We start from the raw sequence: 17,868 nt of genomic DNA, 5'->3' as shown, positions 1-17,868 counted from the left end.
GGCCCAGCTGGCATGGCTAACGGTCAGGGGTGATGGGTGTGGTAGTCTAAAATATCTGGAGGGCACCAGGTTGAGGCTATAAATCCATCTGTGTGTGTGTGTGTGTGTCTTTCCTTTTCTTCCTTCCTTCTTTATCCTTTCTCCCTTCCTTCCTTCCTTCCTTCCTTCCTTCCTTCCGTCCTTCCTTCCTGCCTGCCTGCTTGCCTGCCTGCCTGCTATCCATTCCATCAGTTCATTTTCTTTCATTCTTTGATTCTTTCTGTCTTTCACATCATCAGTTCGTCCTTCCTCCTTCTCCCCTTCCCTTCTCTACACTTTTTTGGGGTACCCTTCTATCACACACCTGCTTCTCTCTTTCCCTCTCTCCTCTATTCATCCATCTCTCCATCCAGGGACAGAAAAGTCCCTGTGGATCTCTGTGTGTTGTTACTTAAAAGGGGGAAATTAAGTCTCATCTTTGAACTGTTGACATCTCAGTCCATGCCACTAACTTAGATGCAGCCATGTCTGTATGTTTCTAAGACCTTTCTTTCCCTTTTTCTTTTTGTAAATAAAGATTAATAATTTAATTTTTAAAAGTTTACAAAATTTAAATAACTATATAGTTACGTATGCTGCAATCCTATACTTATTTACGTGGGAATAAGCCCCATTGAATTCAGTGAGCTTACTTCTTAGTAGACATGTATAGGATTGCACTGTTAATGTCTTTGCCATGAGCAGGTAGACAGAACCATACATGGGGGTTGAGACACCCATTCGGAAATCTGTATTATGGGAATCTAACTTGTCAACTGTATTTTCTGGCAAGGCTCCTCTGCCTTTATCAGTTGGGTGGTGGCCAGAGAGCTAGTAGGTGAAGCTTTTGAACTATCACTGCATATTTTTAGGGGAAAGCTCTAAAGGCTGAATTTCTGCCTACTACAGCTGCCATGTACACAGGAGCTCTGCTGGTAATGGAATCTGGCAACCAACCCAGCTCCTCCACTTTGCGTTCACACATTGGAATAGGGTGGCCCTCTGCCCTCAAATGTTCCTGAAAGGTTGGGGCCACGGTGAGGGGGGCTTCACTAATGAGGCAGAAAGCAACCCTTCCTAACAGGCTGCTTCAAGTGAGAACATCAGCCTGAGAAGGGTCAGAGGCATCTGCTTTGAGTCTGCTTGTCTCCAACCCTGCACACTGTAGCATCACACAGGAGTTTTTGGCAGGTGAAAAATAGGAAATCTGTGGGAGAAACTGGAAGAGGCCTGTGGAGTGGCAACCCTTGATGTCAAAGATATCCCAAGCCATCCGTTTCCTTCTCTCCTCCTTCTTCCTTTTTTCCTACCCAATATAGTTCTTTCTTCTTTCTTTTTTTGTCTCAGTACCTCCCTGTACCTACCCACCTTTCTTTCTTTCTTTCTTTCTTTCTTTCTTTCTTTCCTTCCTTCCTTCCTTTCCTTCCCTCCTTTCTTTGTGCCTCAGTTTCCCTTCAGATTTTTTTCTTTCTGCCTCAGTTTCTCTCCAAAATGATTTCTCTATCTCTTTCTTTCTGCCTCACTTTCCCTCCAGATATCATTAATTCATGGAGTTCATTCAGAATAATAAATTGTACAAGGAAGGAAAAGAAGTGGGGGAGGATAGATTGATGGATGGAAAGAAAAAGTCAAACAACAAAAAGTAATAAATGAGGAATGAAGGAAGAATAGAAAAGAATAAATGAAACTAAGAAGGAAGGATAAATAGAATAACTAAGGTACAAAGAACAAACAAAGGATGGATAGAAAGTAAGGAAACAAGGAAAGGTAATCAATGGAGGGACAGAGGAATAGACAGAAAAATTTGAGCAAAGAAAACTCGAAAGAGAACTGCAAAGAAGGAAGGAGAGAAGAGGGAAATGCTTTGCCATTTGGGCTATTGGAAGACTTTTCAGTACACAAACAGAATAGTCTCTCCAGAGTGGGGATGTATGATTTGGGGGCACCCCCACTCCAGTTCCTTATTCATGGATGGCTTTGGAAGCATCCTGCCCATCTAATGGGCAGAGGGGCAATTTTGGAGAATGACTCCCCCCGCCTCCCAAAACTAGGGCATTGTGGAGGTATGGAATTGTTGTTCACCACCTTGGGAAGGCTTCTGCCTTAAAAGGCGGCCAAGAAATATTTTAAATAAATAAAATAATACGGAATGCTGCTGGAGGGGACCTTGATGTGGAGTATCCCAAGCCCCTTATTTTAGGGTTCTCCCCCTTTTCTTATTCACAGGTATCTTGCCCTGGGGATACCACACTTCAATGCAATTGACGATAATCATCATCATCATCTTCATAGAAAATTTAGGCTGGAGATGAGTATGATTTGGGGGGGATGCTTTTGAGGGGGCAGAGGCAGTGATCAAATTACAGGCCCCCTTTCCTTTAGAGCTCCCCCTCCCATATACTCTTTGGACAAGGTTAAAGCCCCCCTCCCCAGTTTGGCTAAAATGGGGAGGGGGAAGAGTCAAGGGATGAGGCTTATGGATTTCATTAACAGCCCCCTCCCATCTCTCCCCCCACCCCCAAATACACAATTCAAGCACTGTGCCCGCCTGGGCGTCTAAACTTCCGTTCATTTTTCAGGTTGATCATGCGAAATAAGGGATGAAATAATTTTTTTAAAAAAGGAACTGGGAGCAGTGGAGGCTGGTGGCTCCGATTTCAGTGGGGTTGTGAATCCATTCTGGGTTTTGGTCAGAACCAGCCAGAACTCCAAAGGAGTTGTCCAAGTGCCAAACTTATTTTGGGCATAGAGTTCAGCATCCTGGATAGCTCCGTTAGAGTTCTGGCTGAAACCCAGAATGGATTCACAACCCCACTGAAATCGGAGCCACCAGCATCCACTGTCTGGGGGCCAAGAACCTACAGCGCAACTAACACAAGTTTCGTATGTTTAGGCTGCGAGCCTATACTATGCACTTACCTGGGAGTAAGCCCCTCTCAGTAGACATGTATAGGATTGCACTAAGCTGGCACCCTCTAGGCTGCACTGGCTGGGGATGATGGAAGTTGGAGTTCAACGCACCTGGAAGGTGCCAGATTGGAGAAGGATAAGGAAACCTCCCCTCCACTGCAGCAGACGGAGCCAATGCGAGCTTACTCATAAATAAGTCCCACTGTGTTCAAGAGGCTTACTCCAGGGTAAGGGGGCGTACATCAGATCTCACAGCTTGCTTCAAGACATGCTCTGGCACTTAAGATATTCCCAGCACCGTGTTGGGAAGAACTGCAAGGATCATCATCATCATCATCATCATCATGTTTTGCAATAGTGAGCTCTCCGTTTCTTGAAACTCTCCTGGAAAAGGTCAAAGTTAAGAGGGTTTTAAAAAAAATAGAAACATCCAGAGGGGGGAAAAATACCCCTCCACTCTAGGGAAGGTAACCAAGCCATCTGCTCCTGCTTCCTCATGTCGTTATCATTTATGGATCAGTTATTTTGATAAATGAACATTAAAAAAGAAGATCTCAGCAAGGATAAGTACAACGGATAGGGAGAGAGGGTGACAGAAGGGAGAGGAAAAGACAGACAGATCTGGAGAGATTCTGAGGCAGAAAAAGAGAAATCCGGAGCAACACTGAGGGAAGGAGAAAGAAAGGTCTGTGTTTTCTCTTCCAAAAGTTCTCCCCCCATGAACACACATGCCTAGACCGCATGTGTGTAATTTCCAGCTTGTTGTTCAGTCGTTCAGTCATGTCCAACTCTTCGTGACCCCATGGACCAGAGCACGCCAGGCCTTCCTGTCCTGCGCTCTCTCCCGGAGCGTGCTCAAGTCCATATTCATTGCATCGGTGATGCTATCCAGCCATCTCATCCTCTGCCGTCCCCTTCTCCTTTTGCCTTCAGTCTTTCCCAGCATCAGGGTCTTTTCCAGGGACTTTTCTCTTCGCATTAGGTGGCCAAAATGTTTGAGCTTCAGCTTCAGTCTCTGTCCTTCCAATGAGCACTCAGGGCTGATTTCCTTTAGGATTGACTGATTTGACCTCCTTGCAGTCCAGGGGACTCGTAAGAGTCTTCTCCAGCACCACAGTTCGAAGGCATCGATTCTTCGGCGCTCAGCCTTCCTTATAGTCCAGCTCTCACAGCCATACATTACTACTGGGAAAACCATAGCTTTGATTAGACGGACCTTTGTCGGCAAGGTGATGTCTGTGCTTCTTGCTATGCTGTCTAGGTTTGCCATAGCTTTCCTCCCAAGGAGCAAGCGTCTTTTAATTTCATGGCTACAGTCACCGTCTGCGGTGACCTTGGAGCCCAGGAAAGTAAAATCTGTCACTGCTTCCATTTCTTCCCCTTCCATATGCCAGGAAGTGATGGGGCCAGATGCCATGATCTTCGTTTTTTTAATGTTGAGTTTCAGACCAGCTTTTGCACTCTCCACTTTCACCCTCAACAAGAGGCTCTTAGATCCTCTTTGCTTTCTACCATTAGGGTGGTATCATCTGCATATCTGAGGTTGTTGATCATTCTCCTGGCAATCTTAATTCCGACCTGTGATTCATCCAACCCGGCGTTTCTCATGATGTACTCTGCATACAAGTTAAATAAGCAGGGCGACAATATGCAGCCTTGTCGTACTCCTTTCCCAAATTTGAACCGCTCAGTTGTTCCATGTCCGGTTCTTACTGTTGCTCCTTGGCCCTCGTACAGGTTTCCCAGGAGACAGGTAAGGTGGTCTGGTACTCCCATATCTTTAAGAATTTGCCACAGTTTGTTGTGATCCACACAAGCAAAGACTTTAGCGTAGTCAGTGAAGCAGAAATAGATGTTTTTCTGGAATTCTCTGGCTTTCTCCATGATCCAGCGAATGTTGGCGATTTCATCTCTAGTTCCTCTGCCTCTTCAAAACACCACTTGTACTTCTGGTAGTTCTCGGTTCACATACTGCTGAAGCCTAGCTTGTAGGATTTTGAGCATCACCTTGCTGGCATGTGAAATGAGCGCAATTGTGCGGTAGTTTGAACACTCTTTGGCATTGCCCTTCTTTGGAATTGGAATGTAAACTCACCTTTTCCAGTCTTGTGGCCACTGTTGAGTGTTCCAAATTTGTTGGCATATTGAGTGCAGCACTTTCATGTTTTAGGATCTTAAATAGCTCAGCTGGAATACTGTCATCTCTGCTAGATTTGTTGTTACTAATGCTTCCTAAGGCCCACTTGACTTCACTCTCTAGGATGTCCGGCTCAAGTTCAGTGACTGCACTATCATGGCTAACAGGGACATTAAGGTCTTTCCTGGATAGTTCTTCGAAATTTTGCAAGAAGCAGCTCATGATCTGAGCCACAGAGTCAGCTCCAGGTCTTGTTTTTACTGACTGTATAGAGCTTCTCCATCTTTGGCTGCAAAGGACATAATCAATCTGATCTCAGTATTGACCATCTGGTGATGTCCATGTGTAGAGTCGCCTCTTGTGCTGTTGGAAAAGCGTGTTTGCTATGATCAGCGTGTTCTCTTGGCAAAACTCGATTAGCCTTTGTCCTGCTTCATTTTGTACACCCAGGCCATGCTTGCCTGTTATCCTGGTGATTCCTTGACTTCCTACTTTGGCATTCCAATCCCCTATGATGAAGAGGACATCTTTTTTTGGTGTTAGTTCTAGAAGGTGTTGTAGGTCTTCACAGAACCGATGAACCTCAGCTTCTTTGGCATCAGTGGTTGGGGCATAGACTTGAATTACTGTGATGTTGAATGGTTTGCCTTGGATTCGTACTGAGATCATTCTGTTGTTTTTGAGATTGTACCCCAGTACTGCTTTTCCCACCCTTTTGTTGACTATGAGTGCTACTCCATTTCTTCTAAGGGATTCTTGCCCACAGTAGTAGATATGATGGTCACCTGAATTAAATTTGCCCATGCTTGTCCATTTTCGTTCGCTGATTCCCAAGATATCCATGTTCAATCTTGCCATCTCATGCTTGACCACCTCCAGCTTACCTTGATTCATTGATCTGACATTCCAGGTTCCTAAACAATATTGTTCTTTACAGCATCGGACTTCCTTTTCACCATCAGACACATCCACAGCTGAGTGTCCTTTTGGCTTTGGCCCAGCTGCTTCATGCTTTCTGGATCTACTTGGAAATTCCCTCTGCTCTTCCCCAGTAGTATGTTGGACACCTTCCGACCTGAGGGGCTCATCTTCCGGCGTCATCTCTTTTAGCCTTGTGATACGTTCCATGGGGTTTTCTTGGCAAGAATACTGGAGTGGGTTGCCATTTCCTTCTCCAGTGGACCACATTTTGTCAGAACTCTCCGCCATGACCTGTCCGTCTTGGGTGGCCCCGCACGGCATAGCTTATGGCTTCACTGAGTCACGCAAGCCCCTTCGCCACAGCAAGGCAGTGATCCATGAATTTCCAGCTATCTATATCTAAAATACGAGTAGAGCAGAGAAGCTAACCTATCCAAAGCTAGGGACATGAAGACGTCATGCCTTTACGTAGTTAAATATGGAGAAAACCTCCCGCCCCCTTGGAAAAAGAGACATTTCTGTGCACCCCCTTTCTCTTCTGTGATTTTAATATGGATTTATCGAGGGTGGGTGGATATTGTTCAGGTTCATCCTAATCTGTGTTCTGTTTTAGAACCTCCCTCTCGTGAAATTGACTAGGCTGTTGAAAATTCCCTCGTCAATTGCAAAGGGGTGGGAATTTTTTCTTTTAAAAATCTGCACAGAGACGTAGTTAACCCCACGTAAAGTCGACGTGATGATGGCTCGTATCTCTCTCTCTGGGGAAATCGCCTGCCTCTTTTTCAGTTTTCTCGATCTAATTCCAACGTCTCCCCAGTCCTCATGGGGAAATTCGTCTTTGCCTTTTACAGTTCGTTCTGTTCCTCGGGGGGCGGGGCGGCGGGGGCACAGCGAAGAGCCGGAAATAATCGTTATTATTTTTAATTATTATTCTCCCTTCTCTTTTTCTTTTCTTCCCGGCTCAGTATACTTCTATGGTTGCGTTCGCTTGCAAAAGTGGCACCCACCTCATCACGTATGCGGGGCCCCCCCGCTAAATTACACAACACACACACACGTGTGTTTCACTACTTGATGGCTAGATGAGACCCTGGAATATCTGGAGACTATTTCTTTATTCATTTCACTTTACAGAGATCGCTTTCCAGGAAGCGTCTGCGCGCGTGTGGGGTTGTATTTTCTTTTAATATCGTTGACTCAAGCGCTGCTTTCTTCGTTGACCTTTCGATGCCCCAAAAGTTTTTGAACTTTAAACTTCTGAAGGACCAGCACCCCCTCCCCAAATCTCAGATTTGTGTGGAGTCTGTCTGCGGTGTTGTCCTCACGTGCTTCCAAATTAATTTGCGGTGTGTGTGTGTTTATATATACATATACATACACGTACATATACATATGTAATACATGGCTTGGTTTTAAATCCGTTCCTCTTGTGTGCGTTTAAAGGGGTCCTGACTAGTGGTGTCCCCCCTCTTTTCTCAGGACCGTGGGAGGGGGCCCGAGCGCTTGCGGCGAGGGGGGGGAATTGTGTTCCTTTCAAATCGCGCACAATACCCTCTTTTGGAAAAGCTGCTGTTTGGTTTGCAAGACACACAGGACCTGCTTTGGTTAAAAGAAAAAAAGGGGGAGGGGAGAGAGAGACTCAAGAACAGCGAGTGAGCAACCCCCCCCCCCACCTTGCCTTTGATCTGGGAGAAAAAATTGCCTGGATTTGGAGGAGGGGGGAGAATAAACCATTCTCCACACGCACGAGCTTAATATATTTTTTTTCTGTCCCTCGATCATCCGTCCCCTTTTTGCCATTCAGCCAAGCAAAAGTAACAGCATTGTAAAGAAGGGGGGGCACTAGGAGGCTTTTTTCACCCTTTTTTTTAAAGGAAAGTTTGGATAGCTGAAACGCCGAGGTCATCGCCTTGATTAAATTCTTGGTTTTGCTTTTCTTTTTTGCAATCGGGCAAAGAAAAAGACTGGGAAGCGCCTGGCTTCCTCCAAATTGGGGGGGGGGGGTTTCCCCCTTTCCCACTCATAATCCGCCCCCCCTCTCAAAAGGAGGTGGGAAGTCTTAGGGTGAATATTTTTTTCTTTTTCCTGTTTTCAACTGGTTGTCCTACATTCTGGCTTTGCGGGTGGATGAAATGAGAGGCACGCAGGAAGCCGACAAGTGAGTAAATCCTATTTTACTCTCTAGCTATATGCATGCAGCTCAGTTTGGGGGTGAGGAGGTACCTTGACTGAGAGGGGAGGGAGGGGTAAGGCATGGAGGCTGACAGGTGAAACCTAGGCATGTCTACTCAGGAGTAAATCCCGTTTGAGCCCAATGGGACTTGCTCGCAGTTTAAGTGGTACAGGACTGCAGCCTTAGAGGAAAGATGGTCACAATCCATTCTTTGCTGTGGGAGAGAATTAAGCACGCGCTTAATTCTGCAATCTCTTATCCAATCTTTACTTTCTAAGTAGACAGGCTAGGGTCGAGCCACGCCTCTCCTATTAATATCATCTTCGTCTATTTGATTTTAAAATTACCGGCATCAGTTTGATCTGGAAAAGATTCAACTTAATTTTATTAAAATATTGATTGTGGCATGAAGGGTGGGCGGGGAACGGTTGTGGAGACCCTGCTCCCTTCAAAATCGTTGTCAGCAGTTCTTATTTCTGGAGCCATCATTACTATCTAATGGTGCAATTCTATACGTGCCTCCTCAGAAATCCAATACAATTCGATGGGACTTACTCTCAGGTCGAATAAAAAAAAAAACCTACCCCCCCCCCCATATTACTGTCATGCCTTTATTAGACCAACTAAAAGGTCACACCAAAAATGTGCAAGCTTTCGAGATCACTTCATCAGGCAAGATATTATAAAAAGAGTTGGGGGTGTGGGGAGGGAGATGGAGATGACTCCCAGGTAAGCATGTATAGGACTGCAGCCTAAATTTCTGTAGGTTTGTGGCAGGACTCTCCTCTTCCAGATCTCACAGAACTCTGGGGCTCAGCTACAACACGGTTCCTTTTTCTTAAAGAAAACACGCGTTCGAAATCCTGCATCTTTAACTTCTTCCTCAAGCCGCTATTTCTTCCCTTCCCTTCCCTTCCCACCCCCAATCCCCCACCCCCACCCCACACACTTTTGATGGTGGTAGTGGGGGAAACTGGATGAATATAATTAGATTTTTGTTTTTTAAATGAATGGCGGATTGATTAATTGTTGTGGCTTTAGAAGCAATCCTCCAAACCTTGGCAGAGTTGGCTGATTGTTTAGGACTCGGGGGGGGGGGGGATAGACTGGACGCCTCTTCTTGGTTCTCTCCCCCACCTCCCACCCCGCAAAATCCCATCTCTTGTTTGACTATGGAAGTTTTCTTTTCCTAGACGTTATTGTTATGGAAATGCAAGCCACATGCTGTTGAACTTGAAATCTCAGTCTGCTATTTGTTTGCCCCCCTCCCTTCTTGTTTGTGGCAGGGGGTGGATGGGTTGGAAGCCCAAATATTTCCAGAGGGAAAATAATTAATAAAATCCTTCACCAAGTTTCTAGGACACAAAAGATGGGGTGGAGGTGGTTGGGGGCGGGGGAGAAAGAGGAGAACATTTTCAAGGGACTTGGAGCTCTCTCCACAACTTACAAATTAATTAGTTTGGAAAAATCCCAGTGAAGGGGGGAATTATAGTCCCTCCCTCCCTCTCTCTGTATATAAGCTAGATAGATAAGGATTTTAAAGAAAAGCCATATTTTCCAGCCTTTTTTCTTCCTTTGTGTCTACAAGCCATTGACTTTGAGAATTTTTTCCCCTCCTCCTCTTAGGCTGCAGTCCTACATATACTTACCTGGGAGTAAGCCCTGTTGAACAGAGTAGGACTTACTTTGGAATCGGGTATATGATTGCGTTGTTAAAATATTTTATTCTTTTTCTACTTTATTTTTACTTATTAATTTTGCTTGCAAACCATTGGTGTTGGGAATGTGGTTGTTGTTGTTGTTTCTTTACTCCCCCCCCCCCAGGATTTTTTGGTCCATTTTTAGATTCCCCCTCCTCACACTGGTTCATCCTGAAGGGGGGGGGCATTTGCTTGCTGGGGGGGGATCCCCCCCCCTTCAAATACACATACGCACTTGGCAAGATTTTGCTGCCTCCTTTGGAGACTCAGAACATAATTGTCAAACCCAAGAGTCTTCTTTTTAAAGATTTCTTTCAGCTACTTTCCCACCCACAGAGAGACAGGCAGACACATACTTTGCAACCATTCATCTTTCAGCATCTTTGGCCCCATCAGAGATGATCAAGGGATGTTATTTTTGCGGGGATCTCTCCTCTTTCTTCCCTGGCCCATATACCCGGAGAAAGGCTGTGAACTTGTACAAGGGAGAAAATCACACAGAACACAATTGGACTTACTTCCGTGTGTGTGTGTGTGTTTCTTTTAATATGTCAGTGTAATCTTAAATATATTTCCTCCAGTTCCCTTGCTTGGAATATGTTGTTCCTTTCTCCTCCTCTTGGAGTGGCAATGGGGAGAAAGACCTATTTTTAAAACACACTCGCGCGCACAGATATACCGTTTTTCTCCCCAGCATCTTGCTATTTTTTGGTGATCTACCTCTTAGAAACACACCCATCCACACCCCTCCTCTTTCAGACTAAACCAAGTCTATCCAGACAGACAGACGGACGATTGATTCGGAAAGTGAGGGAGAAGACAGGTCAGAAGCGTGACTCTGATTTTTGTAGTTATTTATTTTTATAGTTGCTTACTCCAGCTCGGCCAACCCTTAAAAAAAAAAACTTCCCCCCTCCAACACACACCTAACTTCTGATTAAATCATTCAGATCCAAAAAGTACTCCCTCCCTCCCTCCGCCTCTGTCTCGGGCTGTGCATTGGTCTTTAATGTCAATGGACTTCAATGAAATTTCAAAATATCATCCCTTGAATCCTGACATCAACATAGCTTGATCAAAAGTCTGGGAAATTTCAGATGGGCATTCAAAAAATTAGGTTGTTTCCTCTCTAACCACCACCACCACCACCACCACCTGCCCCCAACAAACACATATCCCCAATTTAGGATACCTGTTATGTTCCACTCACCCCAACATGCATGCAGCTGTAGGCTGACTTTGTATTCATTTTTAAATAAATTACAACAGAATCCTGTGCAGGCTACTCAGAAGTAACTCCTAGTAAGCTCGATGGGGCTTATTCCCAGGTAAGCGGGTACAGGATTGAAGCCTTAATTTCCTTAACTTGACTTTGCAAGTGAAACAGGGTAGAAATAACAATAATTAATAATAATTAATATTTTTTGAGGCAAGGGTGATTTATTTTTCAAATGTCAACATGATTCTTTGCTCTCATTCTACATTTTCTGTCTCGCATCCCAAACCCTCTATATGAAATTGTAGCATTTCTTTTAGCGTAAGGAGTTCCAATGACCTGCTCAAGTTTTCGTGCGTGTGTGCAATATATATATATATCTCACATCAACTCTCTTCCCTTTCCCTTTATAATTAGAGATCGCCAGAGAGGGAGAGAGAAGGATTGAGAATATAGATTTGGGGGATGAAGAGGGGGACACATTTAATTTTGTGCATTCAGGGGTGAAAAGCTTCTGTCTTAATCCCAAACTATCTGAAACAGCTCAATTACAACTCTGTTAAAACAGCTCTATATGTTTTTAAATAGCCAAATTAAGGATCCAGGATTCTTAAGGCTGCAAAAATCCTTGTGCACATTTGTCAGGGAGAAAGTTCCATTGAAATCGGTGGAGGTTACTTCAGAGTAAGCACGCATGAACTCCCTTGTACATTTTGTTATAATACATTGGGGTAGAAATCATTCACATAAAAATCAAGACAGAGACTTCAATAAAAAGGATTACATATACAGCACAATAGTAGATGTGTTTACTCAGAAGTAAGCTCCACTGAATTTAATGAGCGATGCTTCCAGGTAAGTCTGTATAAGATTGCAGCCTTAATTCTGCCTTGTCCCTATATACAACATTTGTGTGTTGACATAGCAGCTTTCCCAGCCTGCTTCCCTCCAGAGGTGATGGACTACAACTCCCAGCATGCCCAGCCCACAAAGCTGGGGATGCTGGGGGTTGTAGTACTTCATCTCTGGAGGGAACCATGTCTGGGGAGACTGCTACATAGAATATACAAGGACCTGCAATCTATGCATATTTCTTTGACAGTAACCCGCCTTGGACACCGTGAGACTTGCTCCCTGGGGAAATATGCCCAGGTTTGTGCTGAGAGAGAGATCCATTACTCTTACGCAGTCCTAAGCATGTCTGCTCAGGTGTAAGTCCCACTGAGTTCAGTGGGGTTTACTCCCAGGTAAGCAATCCTGTACCCAATTATTGGAGAGTAATACTCATTAAAATGTCTGAGTAGGCATATATAAGGTTGTGGTGTAAGCTTGCTTAATGTTTGATTATATATCTATATCTATTGAATACTCAGTATTCAACCCTTATAGAGTTCCTGAATATATTAAAGTGGATCTCAATTTCCTAGTCTTTGGACAAAGCACAGATGAGCCTTTCTCAACTTGGTGCCCTCCAGACATGTTGGGCTACAACAGACTACAGCTAGCTAGGGGATTATGGGAGTTGTAGTCCAACATGTCTGGTGGGCACCAGATTGGGAAAGACTGGAATGCACATCACATCAAAGTTTTGAAAAATCACACTGAATTTCTTTCCTGATCACATCGAAAATCACATCTGAGTGATGAGCAGTATTCAAGCAGAGGTGTATCTTTTGAGTTTGGGGACATTCCCTAAAACTGCTTGTGGCTGTCAGAGTTGACATGTGATCTAACCAGCACAACCCTATGCATGTCTACTCAGAAGTAAGTCCCATTGAGTTCAGTGGGGTTTGCTCCCAGGTAAGTGGATATAGGATGGCAGCTGATACGTACAATATATTGTGGTTTGCATTTCTGAGGATCCTTATCTTTCATAAATGGCATGGAATGAAAGCTTAGTTAAGCAGAAAGGCTAGCTGGAACCAGAATTGAAGGACTGCATGTGGACGTGTGTTTGTCTTCCATATTTAGTGTATCTAAAATAAGATGGAAGAGAAATAATTTATTTCAGTAGCTTGGCTTAGGAGTTCTTCCTGCTGCTAGTCACATGAGCCAGCCTGTCTGAGGCCTGGTCTACATATAGCAGAATGAGGTGGCAGAGTCCTACGGCATTAGAACAGACTGTACCACTTCAGGCTGCTCTCTGGGGCAGCAGGATGATTCATGTTTTTGAAAGCTCTCGTAGCAAGCAGGGAGACCCCCATGCTAGACGCTTTCTCCCAGCTGAGAGAGTTTTCCAGGCACATGTGTCACGTTCCTTCGTCCTCCCCCTTTGCAATCAACACACTCCAGGAAACGAAGCTTCAGGCCAACACTACCTTACTGGTTAAGGACTCGCTTCTTTACAAATGCAGATCCTAGGAAACTCTCAGACTGCACAGAACCAGCTAACCCGCACATCTACGAAGATCAACAGAGGACGCGAAGTGGAAGTTAGAGTTGCCGCCAGCAGCCTGGGCGTGAACTTCTGGGCCAGACTTGCTTCGCAGGGATGCCCCTCCCTTCGGGCGGCTCCCTCCTACGCTGGCTTCCGCGAGCGGCCAACCTGGCGGGGCGTCTGAGCCCTGCCCCTAACCCTTCCCGCTTCGCTCTGCGACGGGCCCCAGCGTCCCTCAAGTCGCGCCCCTCGCCCTCCTCCTCCTCTCCCTCCGAACCCTGGGTTCTCATGGTGGAGGAATGGGGAGCCCTTCAGGCCGGGCCACCTGTGTGTCAAGGTCCTGGGAAGAAAGTCTCGCTGTATCTGGGCTCACGAGGGAGGGGGCCTCTCCCTGTTCTTGCTGTTCCCATTCTGATTCCGCATCTGAGCTGCCAGACAGCCCCACACGCTCAGGTTCATTCCTGACAACATGGAGTTTTCCAGACATGAACCACCATCATTTCTGCACAACCCATGGTCCTAAGGCACAATTCAATAGGTTGTTCTCCAGCCAAGTGCCTCTGTGAAACTTGGAGCAAGGCCATCTCTTGCTAATTCTGGATTAACTTGGAGAATTTTTAAAAAATCACATCCAGAATTGGAAGCGATGTAATTTACTACAGCTTTTAGCATCTGTGCATTTTTTTGTCTGTTTCTTTATAATGGTGAAAAACCTCAGCCCAGTGGGTCAAATCCAGCCCTCCTGCAGTCCCAATCCATCCACCTGGGGTTCCCCAGGGAGCCGCGCCCCCTTCCCTGGCCCCCCAACTGCCAATCATTTGGTAATTTCCTGGCTTTTGTACATTCTCCTCCCCCCATTCTAAAAGGTTGAAATGCCTCTCCTAAGACTGTTACTGGCTGTAAGAGTGTTAACCTAAAATAAGCTGTTTTTGATATTTTGGCCCAGGTCCCTTTCCTTTTGGCCCCACCCCACTGAAACGCAGCCTCTGAGAGCTTCTCCAAAATCAAATCTAGCCCTTGGTTGAAGGAGATTAAACACCCTTGCTTTATATATTGCCTTCAGTGTGCGTGGTACTTTCCAGAATACAAAAGGACAGGGTCCCTTTCCCAAGGAGTTTCCAATCTAAAATTTGCCACAAAGGAAGGGCAGGCAGGGGATAAACAGAGAATGAAAAAACTGCAAGAACAGCAAAAGTGATCTTGATGCTAGCATAGTTATTATTGTATCAAGATTTTTGTATGTGTGGTATACATGTGTGCTTCCACGCATTGTGAAAACTCTGTCAAAAATCTTGATGCAACTGCATGTACAATCATAACAAGATTGCTTCTTTGTGATGTTTTATTGATGGGAGAGTGAATCATTCATCTACAAAGCCCTGAACAACTCAGGACGAGGATACCTGAGAGAGTGCCTTCTCCCTTACCAACCTGTTCAGTCACTGAGGTCACTGGAGGGCTTGCTCCTGGCCACATGGACCTATGGCCCGGTTGGAGTCCACCAGGAGAAGAGCCTTCAGTGTGGTGTCCCCCTTCCTCTGGAACTCCCTTCCCCTGGAGGTCAGGCAGGCACCAACACTGTGTTGTTTCTGGCCTCTCCTGAAAACAGCACTGTTCCAGGAGGCATTCCTTAACTGATCAGCCACAGTTTCTATTGGCATTCTGTTTTTTTTAAAAGCATAATTTTAATATGGTGTTTTAATCTTTTACTGTTTTATCTTTTGTGTTTGCTGCTCCAAAATCTGTTTTAGATATGGGGCAGTATACAAATATTGTAAATAAATAAATAAAATCTATACAAATGAACTTAAAGCTGTGGCAAAAATTTGGAAATTAAACTCTCACACTCACATAGAACAGAACACTGGTTGATTTCTAATGCACCGGTTTAAGACCAGGGAATTTGAGACTGCAAAAGCTAGAGAGAAATTAAGCAGAGGAGAATTTGGAAACATTATCATGGAGGTTCCATTCTCAGCTAATAGCCCTCAATAGTCCTGTTGTCCACAGATTATTTGGAAACACAGGTCAAGCAGGTAAAGAGAGCACTACAGACCCCAATTTGATTTGCACTATACCACCTGAACATTGTGGATTCCTTCCTTTGGCTGACAGAGCCTCATCTTTCGGATTTCAGAATCTGCTCTTCCCTGTGTTCATCTCTCCGAGTGGTGACCATTATGTAGCCAGAACAGCACCACACATGCACAAGAGGGAGGCATTGCCCAGCTCAGGAAAACCCCACAGTTTGCAGACATACCACGCACACACACAAAATCTTTAGGAAAAAGCTGACACTGTTCTGTGGCTATGGAAAGCTTATGGGGGTGGGGAATGGAAAATTGGGAACAGGAATGTAGCATTTTAGGAAAGGGCATGGTTGGTTGGAACTCTGAGCAGGAGCACACCATACTGCGACACTGTGTTGCAGCCTCACTTGTTTCATATCTCGTAGGGGCACTAGGGCCTTGAATGGGGAGCCGAGCTCCTTGGATTGACTGATACATTTCAGCACCATGGACAGAGCCATTCTCCCTGGTCCATCTTTTTGCTGTCCCAATCCATGTCCAGTTGCTTTCACACCCCAGTCCCATTTCAGTAGTGATCTCCCTCCCCAGTGCAATCCTACACCTCATTACTCAGATGTAAGCCCCACTGCATTCTAAAGGTCTTAATTCCAGGGATGTGTGCCTGGAACACTAATCAAGCACAGACTGCTAGTTTTGAATAGCTGTGTTGTTTAAGGAGCTTTATTTATCAGGACTGTGTTCAGAAAGTGTCACACTTTCGATGACACACCATGAAAAGTGTTAGAACAGGAATACAGAATCAAATGCCCAGGGGCCACATCTGGCCTACCTGGGGTCCAGATCTGGAACTCCAGGGTTTCCTGGAAGGCCCTGCCCCTTCTCCTCGCTCCACCCCTTCCCCCTAATCACCAATCATTGGGTGGTTTCCCAGCTTTTGTGTAGTTTTTCTCCCCCTTCTAAAAGGCTGAGATGACTCTCCTAAAGCTTGGTAACTGGCAGTAACTAAAAGAAAACTGCCAACATCCCACTGCCCCCATACAAATCTATGGTGCGACCACACTTGGAATGCTGTGTCCAGTTCTGGTCATCACACCTAAAAAAGATACTGTAGAGGTGGAAAAGGTGCAGAACGGGGCAACTCAAATGATCACGGGGCTGGAGCATGTCCCCTGTGAGGGAAGGTTGCAGCAGCTGGGCTTGTTCAGCTTGGAAAAAAGGAGGGTCAGGGGAGACACGATAGAGGTCTACAAAATGTTGCAGGGCGTGGAGAATGTGGAGAGGGAGACATTGTTCTCCCTCTCTCAAAATGCGAGAAGCCAGCGGGGTCGTCCCATGAAGCTGATGGGTGGGAGATGCAGGACAGGTAAAAGGACGTCCCCCTTCACGCAGCGCAGAGTTCAGCTGTGGAATTCGCTAGGCCAGGATGCAGTGATGGCCACCAACGTGGATGGCTTTAAAAGGGGGGTGGACACATTCCTGGAGGAGGAGAAGGCTGTCCATAGCTACTGGTCCTGACGGCTAGGTGCTGCCTCCAGTGCCAGGGGCAGTGAGCCTATGCACATCAGTTGCTGGGGAACATGGGCACGAGAGTGCTGTTGCATTCCGTGTCCTGCTTGTGGGTTCCTGGTCGACAGCTGGTTGGCCACTGTGCGAACAGAATGCTGGACTAGATGGACCCCTGGTCTGACCCAGCAGGGCTCTTCTGATGTTCTTAGTAAGGCTTTGTAGCTAAAATATGCTGGTGTTTTGGGCCCAGCCCTTTTGCCTTTGGCCCCACCCACCACTGGAATGTGGCCCCCAAGAGCTTTTCTGAAATGGAGTTTGGCGCTTGGGCTGAAAGCGATCCTGCACTCCTGGGTTAGACAGAAGAGTTTATGATTTCATCTATCCTTTGTATGGAAGGATACAAAGGATCAGACCTGTCTGATTGCACACTCATCTCACCTAAGGTGACTTGCTTCAACAAAATTTCATTTAGGTATTTAAGGAGAGGGTGAATGAGAGCCATCTGTCAGGGATGCATTGAGCAGGACTGGATGACCTCTGAGGTCACTTTCAACTCTAAAAGTCTATGATTGTTTATTTATCACCAACTGTTGTTTTTGTTTATGTATGGAGGATTCATAGCTTGGTTTCTAAAAGGGCATTTTGTGAACTGTCCGTCAAGTGTGTGGATTCAATTTTGGGCTGCTGTGTGTATGGCATGGGTTCAAATCACTGCTCAAATCTAACACATCCCAATGTTGGGGACCAGCCTAAAATCCTGCATTTAAAGTGGGGCTTTCCGCTTCCGTTTCAATGCAGGATCACAACTGATTCCCTTTACACGTGCTTCCTTCTCTGTAGATGGCTGTTCCCACAGCGCTAAGTTTCCGTGAAGAGGCAT

The sequence above is a fragment of the Heloderma suspectum genome, chromosome W (genome assembly GCF_057233095.1).
Source record: "Heloderma suspectum isolate Gila_16-S chromosome W, 16-S_ref, whole genome shotgun sequence".
NCBI lineage: Eukaryota > Metazoa > Chordata > Lepidosauria > Squamata > Helodermatidae > Heloderma > Heloderma suspectum.
The sequence above is the reverse complement of the archived record's forward strand: the minus strand, read 5'-3'. Positions refer to the sequence as shown.